Source organism: Bos grunniens, chromosome 8 (assembly GCF_055505025.1).
Source record: "Bos grunniens cultivar Pamir isolate PY7600 chromosome 8, Bosgru_T2T1.0, whole genome shotgun sequence".
NCBI classification, from domain to species: Eukaryota; Metazoa; Chordata; class Mammalia; order Artiodactyla; family Bovidae; genus Bos; species Bos grunniens.
The window spans coordinates 13,069,738-13,083,829 of record NC_141172.1 but is presented as its reverse complement, the minus strand read 5'-3'; the positions used below and the strand labels follow the sequence as shown (position 1 = coordinate 13,083,829).

The 14,092-nt window shown below is 38.9% G+C and overlaps 1 long non-coding RNA gene across 9 annotated transcripts in view; it reads left to right on the top strand.

The window, feature by feature from the left end:
- Window positions 1-14,092, top strand: part of LOC147366676 (uncharacterized) — a 277,764-nt gene that overhangs the window by 33,349 nt on the left and 230,323 nt on the right. For 7 of the 9 annotated variants that reach the window (XR_015168955.1, XR_015168953.1, XR_015168954.1 and 4 more), the window contains exons 2-3: window positions 9,205-9,284; window positions 9,981-10,054. This is a non-coding gene — a long non-coding RNA (uncharacterized LOC147366676). Of the gene's footprint in view, window positions 1-9,204; window positions 9,285-9,980; window positions 10,055-12,187; window positions 12,386-14,092 lie in introns of those variants that run through there. The other 2 variants (XR_015168956.1, XR_015168957.1) reach the window with 2 other exon arrangements.

Sequence of the window (14,092 nt, the reverse complement as noted above, 5' to 3'; positions counted from 1 at the left end):
AGGGTCAGAAACTGATCCTTAGGGAAGCCAATCTTTAAAGTTTCATAAAGGTCGAAGCATTTCACCTCAAGGTTGTTTTTTAATGGCTATTCTGGATCATTGTATAGTCAATTTGATTGAGTGTGCCATTTGAGACACCTAAAAGAAAAAAAAAAAAAACCCTGCAGTCAATATGTTGGTTACCAGTAAGTACAATATAGGAGAAACAAAATGTCCTTTTTTACATTCATAAAAAATTTTGCTTTGTAGTGGAAAATAATTGGGATCTGTAGAAATTATCTAAAAATATTTTAAATATTAGCACAGTTAACACATACATATGTAGACTTAAGCACATACATACGCAAAATTTGCATTTTGTCTTTTTAATGCCTATTTTTGCACATCCACCTTTTTTGCCTTAATAACTTGATATTTATAAAAATAGACAGGTTAAGCATATTATTCTCTAACAGCCCATGAAATATTAGGTTTAAGGCAATGATAACAATAACATTACCTCAGAGTATAATGGGAAAGACTACAGATCTCTTCAAGAAAATTAGAGACACTGAGGGAATATTTCATGCTAATATGAACACAGTAAAGGACAAAAATGGTATGGACCTAACAGAAGCAGAAGATATTAAAAAGAGGTGGCAAGAATACACAGAAGAGCTATACAAAAAAGATCTTAATGACCCAGATAACCATGATGGTGTGATCTCTCACCTAGAGCTAGACATCCTGGAATGTGAAGTCGAGTGGGCCTTAGGAAGCATTAGTACGAACAAAGTTAGTGGCGGTTATGGAATTCCAGTTGAGCTATTTCAAATCCTAAAAGATGATGCTGTGAAAGCACTGCACTCAATATGCCGGCAAATGTGGAAAACTCAGCAGTGGCCACAGGACTGAAAGAAGTCAGTTTTCATTCCAATCCCTAAAAAGGCAATGCCAAAGAATGTCCAGACTACTGCACAATTGCACTCATCTCACACACTAGCAAAGTAATGCTCAAAATTTTCCAAGCCAGACTTCAAAAGTACATGAACTGTGAACTTCCAGATGTTCAAGATGGATTTAGAAAAGGCAGAGGAACAAGAGACCAAATTGCCAACATCTGCTGGACCATCGTAAAACCAAGAGTTCCAGAAAAACATCTACTTTTGCTTTACTGACTGTTCCAAAGCCTTTGACTGTGTGGATCACAACAAACTGGAAAATTCTGAAAGAGATGGGAATACCAGACCACCTGACTTGCCTCCTGAGAAATCTGTGTGCAGGTCAAGAAGCAAGTTAGAACTGGGCATAGAGCACCAGATTGGTTCCAAATCAGGAAAGGAGTATGTCAAGGCTGTATATTGTCACCCTGCTTATTTAACTTATATGCAGAGTACATCGTGCAAAATGCTGGGCTAGATGAAGCACAAGCTGGAATCAAGATTGCCAGGAGAAATATCAATAACCTCAGATATGCAGATGACACCATCCTATGGCAGAAGGTGAAGAAGAACTAAAGAGCCTCTTGATGAACGTGAAAGAGGAGAGTGAAAAGTTGGCCTAAAAACTCAACATTCAGAAAACTAAGATCATGGCATCTGGTCCCATCACTTCATGGCAAATTCATGGGGAAACAATGGAAACAGTGACAGACTTTATGTTTTGGGGCTCCAAAATCACTGCAGGTGGTGACTGCAGCCATGAAATTAAAAGATGCTTTCTCCTTGGAAGAAATGCTATGACTGATATAGACAGCATATTAAAAAGCAGAGACATTATTTTACCAACAAAGGTCCATCTAGTCAAAGCTATGGTTTTTCCAAAAGTCATGTATGGATGTGAGAGTTGGACTATAAAGAAAGCTGAGCACTGAAGAACTGATGCTTTTGAACTGTGTTGTTGGAGAAGACTCTTGAGAGTCCCTTGGACTGCAAGGAGATCCAGCTAGTCTATCCTAAAGGAAATCAGTCCTGAATACTCATTGGAAGGACCGATGTTGAAGCTAAAACTCCAATACTTTGGCCACCTGATGCCAGGAACCAACTCATTTGAAAAGACCCTGATGCTGGGAAAGATTGAAGGTGGGATTAGAAGGGGACAACAGAGGATGAGATGATTAGATAGCATCACTGACATGATGGACTTGAGTTTGAGTAGGCTCTGGGATTTGGTGACGGACAGGGAAGCCTGGCGTACTGCAGACCATGGGGTCACAAAGAGTCAGACACAACTGAACAACTGAACTGTACTGAACTTGGCTTCCTGGTTTCAGGATGACCTAAAATTAGCGAGTATCCCCTAATTCCTATAAGCTGAAAGACGACAAAAGTTTCCCTAGTAGAAAACACTCTGATCTGAATGCCAATTAATGGTTGCCTTTTTACTTCAACTTTTATTCCCTACTATTGAAGAAAGTAAATTATATGCTTTCCTATAGCTAACTATTTAGTAAGTATACAAACCTAAACAAATGGGCTGATCTCTCTGAAACTCAGATTCAGTTTAGCTGGTCACTCTGTTTGTAAGCGTGGGCCATTTCTATATCACCGAGGAAAGCTGTGAAATTCAATCAGATAACCTAAGTAATGCAGTTACTGTAGTACCTGTCATATAGTGGTGTCAAATAACTGAGTAATAATGGTGAGCCTACTGCATTCACAATCCTCTGAACACAATGAAAAGATTTGTAAGTAAGCCAACATGTAGGATTATATTGTTGAATCATACACACCAATCAAAGCTCTTACCTAGGTAGAAGAGAAAAGTGCCATTTTTCTTTTGTTTTCCTTTTTTTTTTTAATGACCCTGCAGCATGAGGGATCCTAGTTCCCTTACCAAAGATCAAACCCATGCCCCCTGCACTGGAAGCATGGAATCTTAACCACTCTACCGCCAGGGAGGTCCCGAGAGCCCCATTTTTCAATAAGCTCAGAAAAATCAGGGTTTCCTCCAGTGTTGAAGAACACTGTTTTTATTTCAAAAGCACCAAGTGAAGTGGTTGACTTACATTTAAGGGCCACAAAGTATAAACAAAAATGCACCAAACATTAAAATCACATTCATAGGAGCTGGCTGCCCACAGTAAGACTGCCATAAGGACCCTGAGGCCCAGTGGAAAGAAAAGTGGATCCATATCTCTTATCCGATATTTATTCCAGGCCATGGCTCAGGTAAGGAAATGACAGGCAGACTTCCTATTCTTTTACACTCTTGTCCCCACTCTCCACCTTTCTCCCTCTCTTTTCTTTTTCTTTTTTGTTTGAAAGAGTAAGAACTATGTAGAATCAAATGTATGGCGCCCATGTTAAATACAGGTTTTCTTGTAAGTAAGGAAATCTTTGCTGAAAGAAACAGAAACCTGAAATGAAAATAAACTTAAATGAAACACCCTGAGGATAGATGGAGCTAAAATTAGGGAAAAAAAGTAGTTGAAATCACCAAGTCTTGGAATTGTCTTTCCATATTTTTCTCTGCTATCTTCAGTGTATTTTCTCTAGTATATTCGGTATATGGCATGAGTATATCCATACTCTTGAAATGGCATCCTAAATATCATATTTTCCTGCACCAAAGTTCAGAGACAAGAATGGAAAAAGCATTTTTTTTTTCAGTGTCTTTCTATGCATGAAGGACCCTCACTTGGAAGCCCTTTAGAAGGTCACTTGGTTTTCTACGCTTCAGTAACTGGGAAAGGAACTCAAAAATTGTTTATCAAATCAGTATTTATTCAAATCACACTGGAAAGAGATAGATCCAGGAAATTTTAGGATTATACAGCATTTTGTTGTTTAGTTGCTAAGTCGTATCCGACTCTTGCAGACCCCATGAACTGTACCACACCAGGGTCCTCTGTCCGTGGGATTTCCTGGGCAACTATACTGGAGCAGGTTGCCATTTCCTTCTCAGGGGTTCTTCCTGATCCAGAAATAAAACCTGCTTCTCCTGCATTGGCAGGCAGATTCTTTACTACTAAGCCACCAGTCTATGGCATAAAGCTGCATTAGACAGCATGCTGCTGCTGCTGCTGCTGCTAAGTCGCTTCAGTCATGTCCAACTCTGTGTGACCCCATAGATGGCAGCCCACCAGACTCCCCCGTCCCTGGGATTCTCCAGGCAAGAACACTGGAGTGGGTTGCCATTTCCTTCTCCAATACATGAAAGTGAAAAGTGAAAGTGAAGTCACTCAGTTGTGTCCGACTCTTAGCGACCACATGGACTGCAACCTACCAGGCTCCTCCATCCATGGGATTCTCCAGACAAGAGTACTGGAATGGGGTGCCATCGCCTTCTCCAATTAGACAGCATAGAACATGTTATACACTTGAGGATTTGTATCTGGTTATATTTTTCTAGAGCTACACTCATCCACCCATAGAAAGCTACTCTTTATCAACAAATATAATGAAGTTCCTCAATAATTTATCATTGTTATAGTTTTCCATATAGACAGTTCAAGTCACAAAGATTTATGAATTAATATTAAAATAACTAGTATAATATATACCTTAATATAAGGCATTTTATATTCATTTACTAACGTGTTAATGATCTATTTCTAAAACATATCTGGCAAATACATAATTTCCTAAGTTACTATTATCATTTTTTGAATATTAGGAAACAGCATTATTTTAAACTGTCAGAAACACAAAAATGCATTTCTCTCATTTCTGAATCACTTTCTGTGCTGTTTAGTGAGTGTATTCTTTCAGAACAAAGTTTTTGTTCTATTACCAATGTAAGAAAAAAAGAATGTGCTTTTTAATTACTGTACTGTTTCCTAAAATTGAAAAAAAAAAAAAGCAATAGAATTAAAAAAGTCCTGGACATTACATAATAATTTAGTTTAAAAATATAGTTTATTCAGTTAAAAAGAACAGTGTGTTTTCTTTTGTTATATAATGCATATGCACACACATACAAACACATAGAGTAGATTGCTTTAAAAATAGATTAATCAAAAAGGCTTAATAAAAGTGGGTGTGTTAGAGTTTCAGTCCTTAGTGACTGGGACAAATTTCTAATAGTTGTGTATAGGAATTAGCATATTCAAGGTAGAAAGGGCTGCATTAATAAAAAGGCATGGAAATGGGAACAACTTCTAGTGCATGTTGGCTAGAAAGACAAATTTGATTATGTGAATAATGAATATGAGTAGTAAAAATTTGTTACCCAGCACTAAAAATTCATGGTAAGTCATAGATATCAGGCTATGGATTTATTCTGTGGTGCACTTTTCTCTGTGTGTGTGTGTTAGCTGCTCAGTCATGTCCGACTTTTTGCGATTACATGGACTGTAGCTGCCAGGTTTCTCTGTCCATGGAATTCTCCAGGAAAGTATACTGGAGTGGGTTGCCATTCCCTTCTCTAGGGGATCTTCCTGACCCAGGATTAAACCTGGGTCTCCCCTGTTGCAGGCAGACACTGTACTGCTGAGCCACCAGGCAAACCTGTCAGTCAGTCAGTTCAGTCGCTCTGTCGTCTCTGACTCTTTGTGACCCCATGGACTGCAGCACGTCAGGCATCCCTGTCACCATCTCCTGGACTACGCTCAAACTCATGTCCACTGAGTCGGTGATGCCATCCAGCCATCTCATCCTCTGTTGTCCCCTTCTCCCCCTGTGTCAGGGTCTTTTCAAATGAGTCAGCTCTTCACATCAGGTGGCCAAAGTATTGGGGTTTCAGCTTCAGCATCAGTCCTTCCAATGAATATTCAGGACTGATTTCCTTTAGAATAGACTGGTTGGATCTCCTTGCAGTCCAAGGGACGCTCAAGAGTCTTCTCCAACACCATAGTTCAAAAGCATCAATTCTTCGGCACTCAGCTTTCTTTGGACAACTCTCACATCCATACATGACTACTGGAAAAACCATAGCCTTGACTAGACAGACATTTGTTTGGCAAAGTTATGTCTCTGCTTTTTAATATGCTGTCTAGGTTGGTCATAACTTTTCTCCCAAGGAGTAAGCGTCGTTTAATTTCATGGCTGCAATCACCATCTGCAGTGATTTTGGAGCCCCCCAAAATAAAGTCTGTCATTGTTTCCAATGTTTCCCCATGTATTGCCATGAAGTGATGGGACCAGATGCCATGATCTTTGTCTTCTGAATGTTGAGCTTTAAGCCAGCTCTTTCACTCCTCTTTCATCAAGAGGCTCTTTAGTTCTTCTTCACTTTCTGCCATAAGGGTGGTGTCATCTGCATATTTGACGTGATTGATATTTCTCCTGGCAATCTTGATTCCAGCTTGTGCTTCATTCAGCCCAGCATTACTCATGATGTACTCTGCATATAAGTTAAATAAGCACAGTGACAATATACAGCCTTGACGTACTCCTTTTCCTGGTCTTAAGGAAATGTAAGTGTAAAAGTAATATTACAGTAAAAAGGTGGAGACATTTTATATCCAGTTAGGATCAGAGACAGCAGTTACAAGAAATAAAGTATGCTTTAAATGAGATAGATGATAAATTTCAGCTCTGATGTTTACCTGTTTTAAAAACACATATGTGTCCTGTAACTGGTTTATTTCCCTTAGTGTAATGTCCTCCAGGTCCATCCATGTTGTCACTAGTTACGAACATTTTATGGCTGAATAATATTCCATTGTATATACATAAGCACCACATTTTCTTTATCCATTTATTGGATATTTCCACAGTAGCTGCACCAGTGGTATCAATTACATGAGGAATCTAAAATAGTCAAATTCATAAAAACAGAGCAGAATGGTGATTTCCAGGAGTGGGAGGAAGGAGGAAATGGGAAAATAATAGAATGTGTAAAGTTTCAGTTATATAAGACGAATAAGTTCTGGAAATCTACTGTACATCGGGGCTTCCCAGGTGGCTCCGTGGTCAAGAATCTGCTTGCCAGTGAAGGAGGTGCAGGAGATGCAGGTTTGATCCCTGGGTCAGGAATATCCCCTGGAGGAAAAACTGGCAACCCACTCCAGTATTCTTGCCTGAAAAATCCCATGGACTGAGGAGCCTGGCAGGCTACAGTCCAAGGGGCAGCAAAGAGTCGGACACGATTTAGTAACTGAGCCACATTCTGTACATCATAGTGTCTATAGTTAATAGAACTCTACTGTATACTTAAAAGTTTGCTAAGATGGTAGGTCTAATGTTGTGTTCTTATAAAAAATTAGTAATGAATAAGGTGGGAGAATACTTTTGGAAGTGATACATTTATGATATAGATTATGGTGATGATTTCACAGGTTTATACTTAATCTTCAAGCTCATTGAGTTGTGTACATTAAATCTGTAATGCTTTCTGTATGTCAATCATACTTTAATAACACTAGTTATTAATGTTTAGTTTATAAAACAAACCAATTATTTAACCTCTTTCCTTGTATGTGTGTGTGTCTGTGTGTTTATTTTTACACCTAGTTCAGTTCAGTTCAGTCGCTCATTCACGTCTGATTCTTTACAACCCCATCAATCACAGCACACCAGGCCTCCCTGTCCATCACCAACTCCTGGATTTCACCAAAATTAATGTGCATCGAGTCGGTGATGCCATCCAGCCATCTCATCCTCTGTCATCCCCTTCTCCTCCTGCCCCCAATCCCTCCCAGCATCAGGGTCTTTTCCAATGAGTCAACTCTTTGCATGAGGTGGCCAAAGTTTTGGAGTTTCAGCCTCAGCATCAGTCCTTCCAGTGAACACCCAGGACTGGTGTCCTTTAGGATGGACTGGTTGGATCTCCTTACAGTCCAAGGGACTCTCAAGAGTCTTTTCCAGCACCACAGTTCAAAAACATCAATCCTTTGGCGCTCAGCTTTCTTCACAGTCCAACTCTCACATCCATACATGACCATTGGAAAAGCCATAGCCTTGACTAGACGAACCTTTGTTGACAAAGTAATGTCTCTGCCTTTTAATATGGTGTCTAGGTTGGTCATAACTTTCCTTCCAAGGAGTAAGCATCTTTTAATTTCATGGCTGCAATCACCATCTGCAGTGATTTTGGAGCCCCCAAAAATAAAGTCTGACACTGTTTCCACTGTTTCCCCATCTAATTCCCATGAAGAGATGGGACCAGATGCCATGATCTTCATTTTCTGAATGTTGAGCTTTAAGCCAACTTTTTCACTCTCCTCTTTCACTTTCATCAACAGGCTTTTTAGTTCCTCTTCACTTTCTGCAATAAGGGTGTTGTCTTCTGCATATCTGAGGTTATTGATATTTCTCCTGGCAATCTTGATTCCAGCTTGTGCTTCTTCCATCCCAGCATTTCTCTTGATGTACTCTGCATATATGGTAAATAAGCAGGGTGATAATATACAGCCTTGACGTACTCCTTTTCCTATTTGGAACCAGTCTGTTCTTCCATGTCGAGTCCTTACTGTTGCTCCCTGACCTGCATATAGATTTCTCAAGAGGCAGGTCAGGTCGTCTGGTATTTCCATCTCTTTCAGAATTGTCCACAGTTTATTATGATCCACACAGTCAAAGGCTTTGGCATAGTCAATAAAGCAGAAATAGATGTTTTTCTGGAACTCTCTTCATTTTTCCATGATCCAATGGATGTTGGCAATTTGATCTCTGGTTCCTTTGCCTTTTCTAAAACCAGCTTGAACATCTGGAAGTTCATGGTTCACGTATTGCTGAAGCCTGGCTTGGAGAATTTTGAGCATTACTGGACTAGCGTGTGAGATGAGTGCAATTGTGCGGTAGTTTGAGCATTCTTTGGTGTTACCTTTCTTAGGGATTGGAATGAAAACTGAGCTTTTCCAGTCCTTGGCCACTGCTGAGTTTTCCAAATTTGCTGGCATATTGAGTGCAGCACTTTCACAGCATCATCTTTTAGGATTTGAAATAGCTCAACTGGAATTCCATCACTTGCACTAGCTTTGTTTGTAGTGATGCTTTCTAAGGCCCACTTGACTTCACATTCCTAAGTCAAAAGCAATTAGTTCATCCTGTTGAGTTTTTCTACATAAACAATTTTATAATCTGTTGTATATCACATTTCTATTTCTACTGATTTCATTCAGCAATTTACAATAATTTAGTCTCTTGCTTTCTTTCCAGCCATACATTCCAGCATTTATCTAGCTCCACATACATTGCTTTTATTTGTGGCTACTCAAATTATCTTTTTACATTTTACAAGCCCCCCCCCTCTTTTTTTTAATGTCCTTCTTATCTACCTTTGTCTTTCAAATTTTAACCAAAACTATTTATTTCTATGAATCTCTTCTACTCTCTCCAGCCTATGACAAAACTAGATGTCTTGTCCTTTCACTGCTTATGGTATTGGCTGTGCTCCTGTATTGAAGTTCTTCTCATAAGGTATGTAATATTTTATTTCATTGTCTCTTATACTCTTTAATGGAACTTTATGTTTATATTGTTTGACATATAGTAGAACTTCAATAGATGTTTATTGAATAAAAAAATATTGATTGTTCCTAACACTGAGTTGGGATTATATAATATGGTCCCAACACAAAATAATTTAAAATCATCTTGACATTTGTAGCATCAACAGAATTGGATTTGAGTCTTATTTGAGAGCAACAGTGAACTCAGCTTTGAAATTCTGATAATTGATTTTTATGAAAGATATGAATAAATCAAAAATCATGACCAAAGTATTTAAAGGGCTGACAGCTAGATTCTTATGAGGAAATATATAATACTTTTTTATAGATCACTTTAGAAATGAGATGAATGTTAACCCACTGTGATTATTTGAAGAGTTTTATAAAGGAGATGATTAGTTTTCTTTTCCTTCTTGAGATGAGACAGAATAATAAAAAGCTTAAATTACAGGAAGAGTTTGCATCGGCATTCAGAATGCAGATTTACCATATTTATGTTTGGTAAAAAAGTTCATTTGTGCCTAACTTCAAAATAAGATGAAAAACCTGGGATTAAGGTAGTTGTCTAGAGAGCTTCAAGGCCCTTCCTGACTGAAAATTAGCATAGTACAGAAGATGAGAGTTAAAGGGTATGCTAATACATGCTGTTTTTTCCCCCTTTTAGTCAATTGTAAGCAGATTATTTTGTACACAAGACTGGAAGCAATAAACAGTGGGAATAGTATGACCATATTGAAGGTACTATTCTAAATTTAATACTTATCTCATTGCTGTTAAACCCAAAGGTTGTTAACACAGATGGGTATTTTAAAACCAATACTTTTAGAAATCAGAATATAAACCCAATATAAACCCAATTGTAACACAATTGTTTTAATTTCTTTATTGAGTGTTACATGCACTGAAGAATAATTGGATGTAGAAACAACAGCAATGAAATTGTGTTTTCTTCCCACTAATATTTAGTTATCTTTTTCAACCATATACCTATTGGGTCAAGTACAGCCTCTTTAGGGGGACATACAAAGGTCTTTATATTCCTGTGTCTGCCCACTCTCCCAACGTATACTATTGTAATCTGCAGATTTGTTTTCTTTAATAGTATATATATCCACAAACAGACACACAAATATTTTCTGCACCTTGCCTTTTGACTTGGTAAAATATCTGATATAATTATATATTATTACATATTGATGTGACTCATTTTCTTAAAAAAAAAAAAAACCTAAGAATAAACACACAGACCAGTGGAAGCAAATAAAGTGCCCAGAAATAAACCCTTGCATATATGGTCACCTAATACAGATTCTATTTACACATTTTCTTAAAACTCAATATTCAAAAAACTAATATCATGGCATCCAGTTCTATCACTTCATGGCAAATAGATGGGGAAAATGTTAAAACAGGTTCTGATTTCACTTTATTGGTCTCCAAACTCAATGCAAACATAAAATTAAGAGACACTTGCTCCTTGGAAGAATTGCTGTGACAAACCTAGACAGCATATTAAAAAGCAGAGACATCACTTTGCTGACAAAGGTCTGCCTAGTTCTGGTTTTTCCAGTAGTCATGTATGGATGTGAGAATTGGACCATAAATAAGGCTGAGCACAGAAGAATTGATGCTTTTGAACTGTGGTGTTGGAGAAGACTCTTGAAAGTCCCTTGGACTGCAAGGAGATCAAACCAGTCAATCCTAAAGGAAATCAGTCCTGAATATTCATTGGAAGGATGGAGCTCCAATACTTTGGCCACCTGATGCAAAGAGCTGACTCATTGGAAAAGACCCTGATGTTGGGAAAAACTGAGGGCAAGAGGAGTAGGGGGTGACAGAGGATGAGATGGTTGGATGGCATCACTGATTCAATAGACATGAGTCTAAGAAAACTCAGATAGTTAAAGAATCCACCTGCCAATGCAGGAAACATAAGAGAAGTGAGTTTGATCTCTGGGTTGAGAAGATCCCCTGGAGGAGTGCATAGCAACCCACTCTAGTATTCTTGCCTGGAGAATCCCATGGACACAGAGGAGTCTAGTGGGCTACAGTCCATAGGGTCGCCAAGAGTCAGACACAGCTGAGCGACTGAACTGAACTGAGGAGAACAGGGAACCCTTGTACACTGTTGGTGATAATTAATATAAATTGGTATACTATTGTGGAAAACAAATGAAAGTGCCTCAGAAAATTAAGAATAGCACTACCATATAACCCATCAATCTCACATCGGGGGACATATCCAAAGGAAATTAAAACAGGATCTCAAAAAAGATATCTGCACTTCTATGTTCCTTTTAAGATACAGAAACAAACTGTCAATAGATGAATGGACAGAGATGTGATATATCTGTATAGAATGGAACATTAGTCAATCATAAGAAAGGAAATCCTGCCATTTGCAGCAGTATGGATCACTCGAGGGTGTTTTGTTAAATGAAGTGAGTCTAACAGAGGAAGATTAACACTATATGATATTATTTATGTGTGGAATCTGAAAAAAGCCAAAGTCATAGAAATAAAGAGTAAAATGGTGGCTACTAGGAGACTAGAGGGTGGGAAAATTAGAGCGCTGTTGGTTAAAGGATAATAACTTGCACTAAGAAGATGAATAAATTCTGGAGATCTAATGTACAGAATCATGATTATAGTCAATGTTACTGTGTGACATATTTCAAAGTTGCTAACAGACTAGATTTTAAATGTTTTCACAACAAAAAATTAATTATATGGTGGAGATGCTAGCTAATGCTATAGTGGTATTGTATTGTGATATATAAATGTTAAATCAATACATTGTACACCCTAAACTCATAAAGCATATGTGCATGCTCAGTTGTGTCTGACTCTTTGCAACCTCATATTCTGTAGCCTGCCAGGTTCCCCTATTGAATTGCCCAGGCAAGACTACTGGAGTGGGTTTCCATTTCCTTCTTCAGGGGATCCATGTGCCCCAGGGATTGAACCCATGTTTCTTGCATTGGAAGGCAGATTCTTTACAATGTTACATCAATTGCATCTTTGTACATGTAATAAAATTAAAATAAAAGACTCTATGTTATTCCATTTTACACTTGTTCAATAATTTATACAACCAGTCATTTCTTAGCTAAGATTTTCCCAGACAATAATACAAAGGAAAGGAGACTTTGTATTTATATTGGTATAATCTGGTGAACAAACGGACATATGAATAAAGGTCATTTGCTTAAGACATGTTACCAATTCTGAATATTTATTGTCCAGGAAGGGACACAAGGAGACCATAGAGAAGCTCTCAATCAGTGATTGTGTTAGGGCACGTACTAGATTATCCTTGAATAATGGATATCTCTAAGCAGAGTCATTGGAAAAGACTCTGATGCTGCGAGGGATTGGGGGCAGGAGGAGAAGGGGACGACAGAGGATGAGATGGCTGGATGGCATCACTAACTCGATGGACGTGAGTCTGAGTGAACTCCGGGAGTTGGTGATGGACAGGGAGGCCTGGCGTGCTGCGATTCATGGGGTCGCAAAGAATCAGACACGACTGAGCGACTGAACTGAACTGAACTGAAGCAGAGTTTAGCCTAAATTCTCTCCCGTGCTATGAAATATTCAAAACCTTCCCAGTGTGGATCTTTGAGAGAGGCGTAATAAGTAAAGATGTAATAGGATGCTGGGAGGATGCACACTCGGCACCTGTTGGATAGATGGAAGTAGTAGTGGGAGGAGGGAGAAAGAGACAAGAGTTTAGTGTCCTGTCCGTCCCCTGCCCCCTGCTAGGATCAGAGAGCGCCAGAAGAAAAGAACTTTCATAAATGGCATCACCTTCCAGGGCTGTCCTTGAGGGTCCGTGATTGTGGTCCATTGTCCCTGTCTAGAGCATTAAGGGAGGTTCCCCAACAATGTTAGGTACACCATTCTTTCTCTTGGCTCCAAGATCTCTGTTCTTTTAACTTTGCTCATTCTGTATTTTGCTTTACTTGCTCTGCAAACTCGATTATAACTGTTGGATGAAATTTAACCACTGACTGCAGTTCTAAGAATAGCAGTCAGTAGTGGCATTGCTAATGACATAAAGTGGGAGGAGGCAGCTGAGGAGAGGAAGAATGAGAGGTGTTTTCCTATGACCTGGTTTCTTGAGATATGTCACTAGAGATGTGTCTGTTGGACCAGAGCTTCCCTCTTCTCCTTCCTGGATCTCTTCTCTAAAACCAGTCTTTTATACTCAGTCATATGGCCTCATCAATTATTAGCCTACCTCTTCTGCAGTGGGAGGGATATATTTAGCAGGAAAGGCAGTGGAGGTGAAGAGACCCATTGTTTATAAATACCTACCATCTTTGACCTCAGTGGCAGAGAAATGTGAATAAATCATTTCTCAAAACCTAGAATTCCAGAGAAAACACATGGGTAGCATACAGGAGTGTCATGAAGAGAGACAGTTGATATCCACTCTCATGCCTGTATCATGAGGAGTAGTAGCCAATTTTGTACACAGTCAGGGCACTGGACAATCAGCTTAGTCTGCTGATGGAAAGAGGGTATTTATCCTCGATGTCAGTGTCCCAGGCATAGCACATGTAGTGCTCATGCAGAACTTGCCAAAGAACAAAGAATGGATTTTAAGTGTAATAAAGGCTCATTCTTCAAGCTGGAAACATTTATGAATGGGCAGTGGTTCCTCCCAGAAGGTTTAGAATGTACTCTTTAGGGAAAGAAATGAAAAGTCATATATACAGAAGGGAGAGAGACTCATAATAGGTACATCCCAAGTCAGAGAATGAGCCCAGA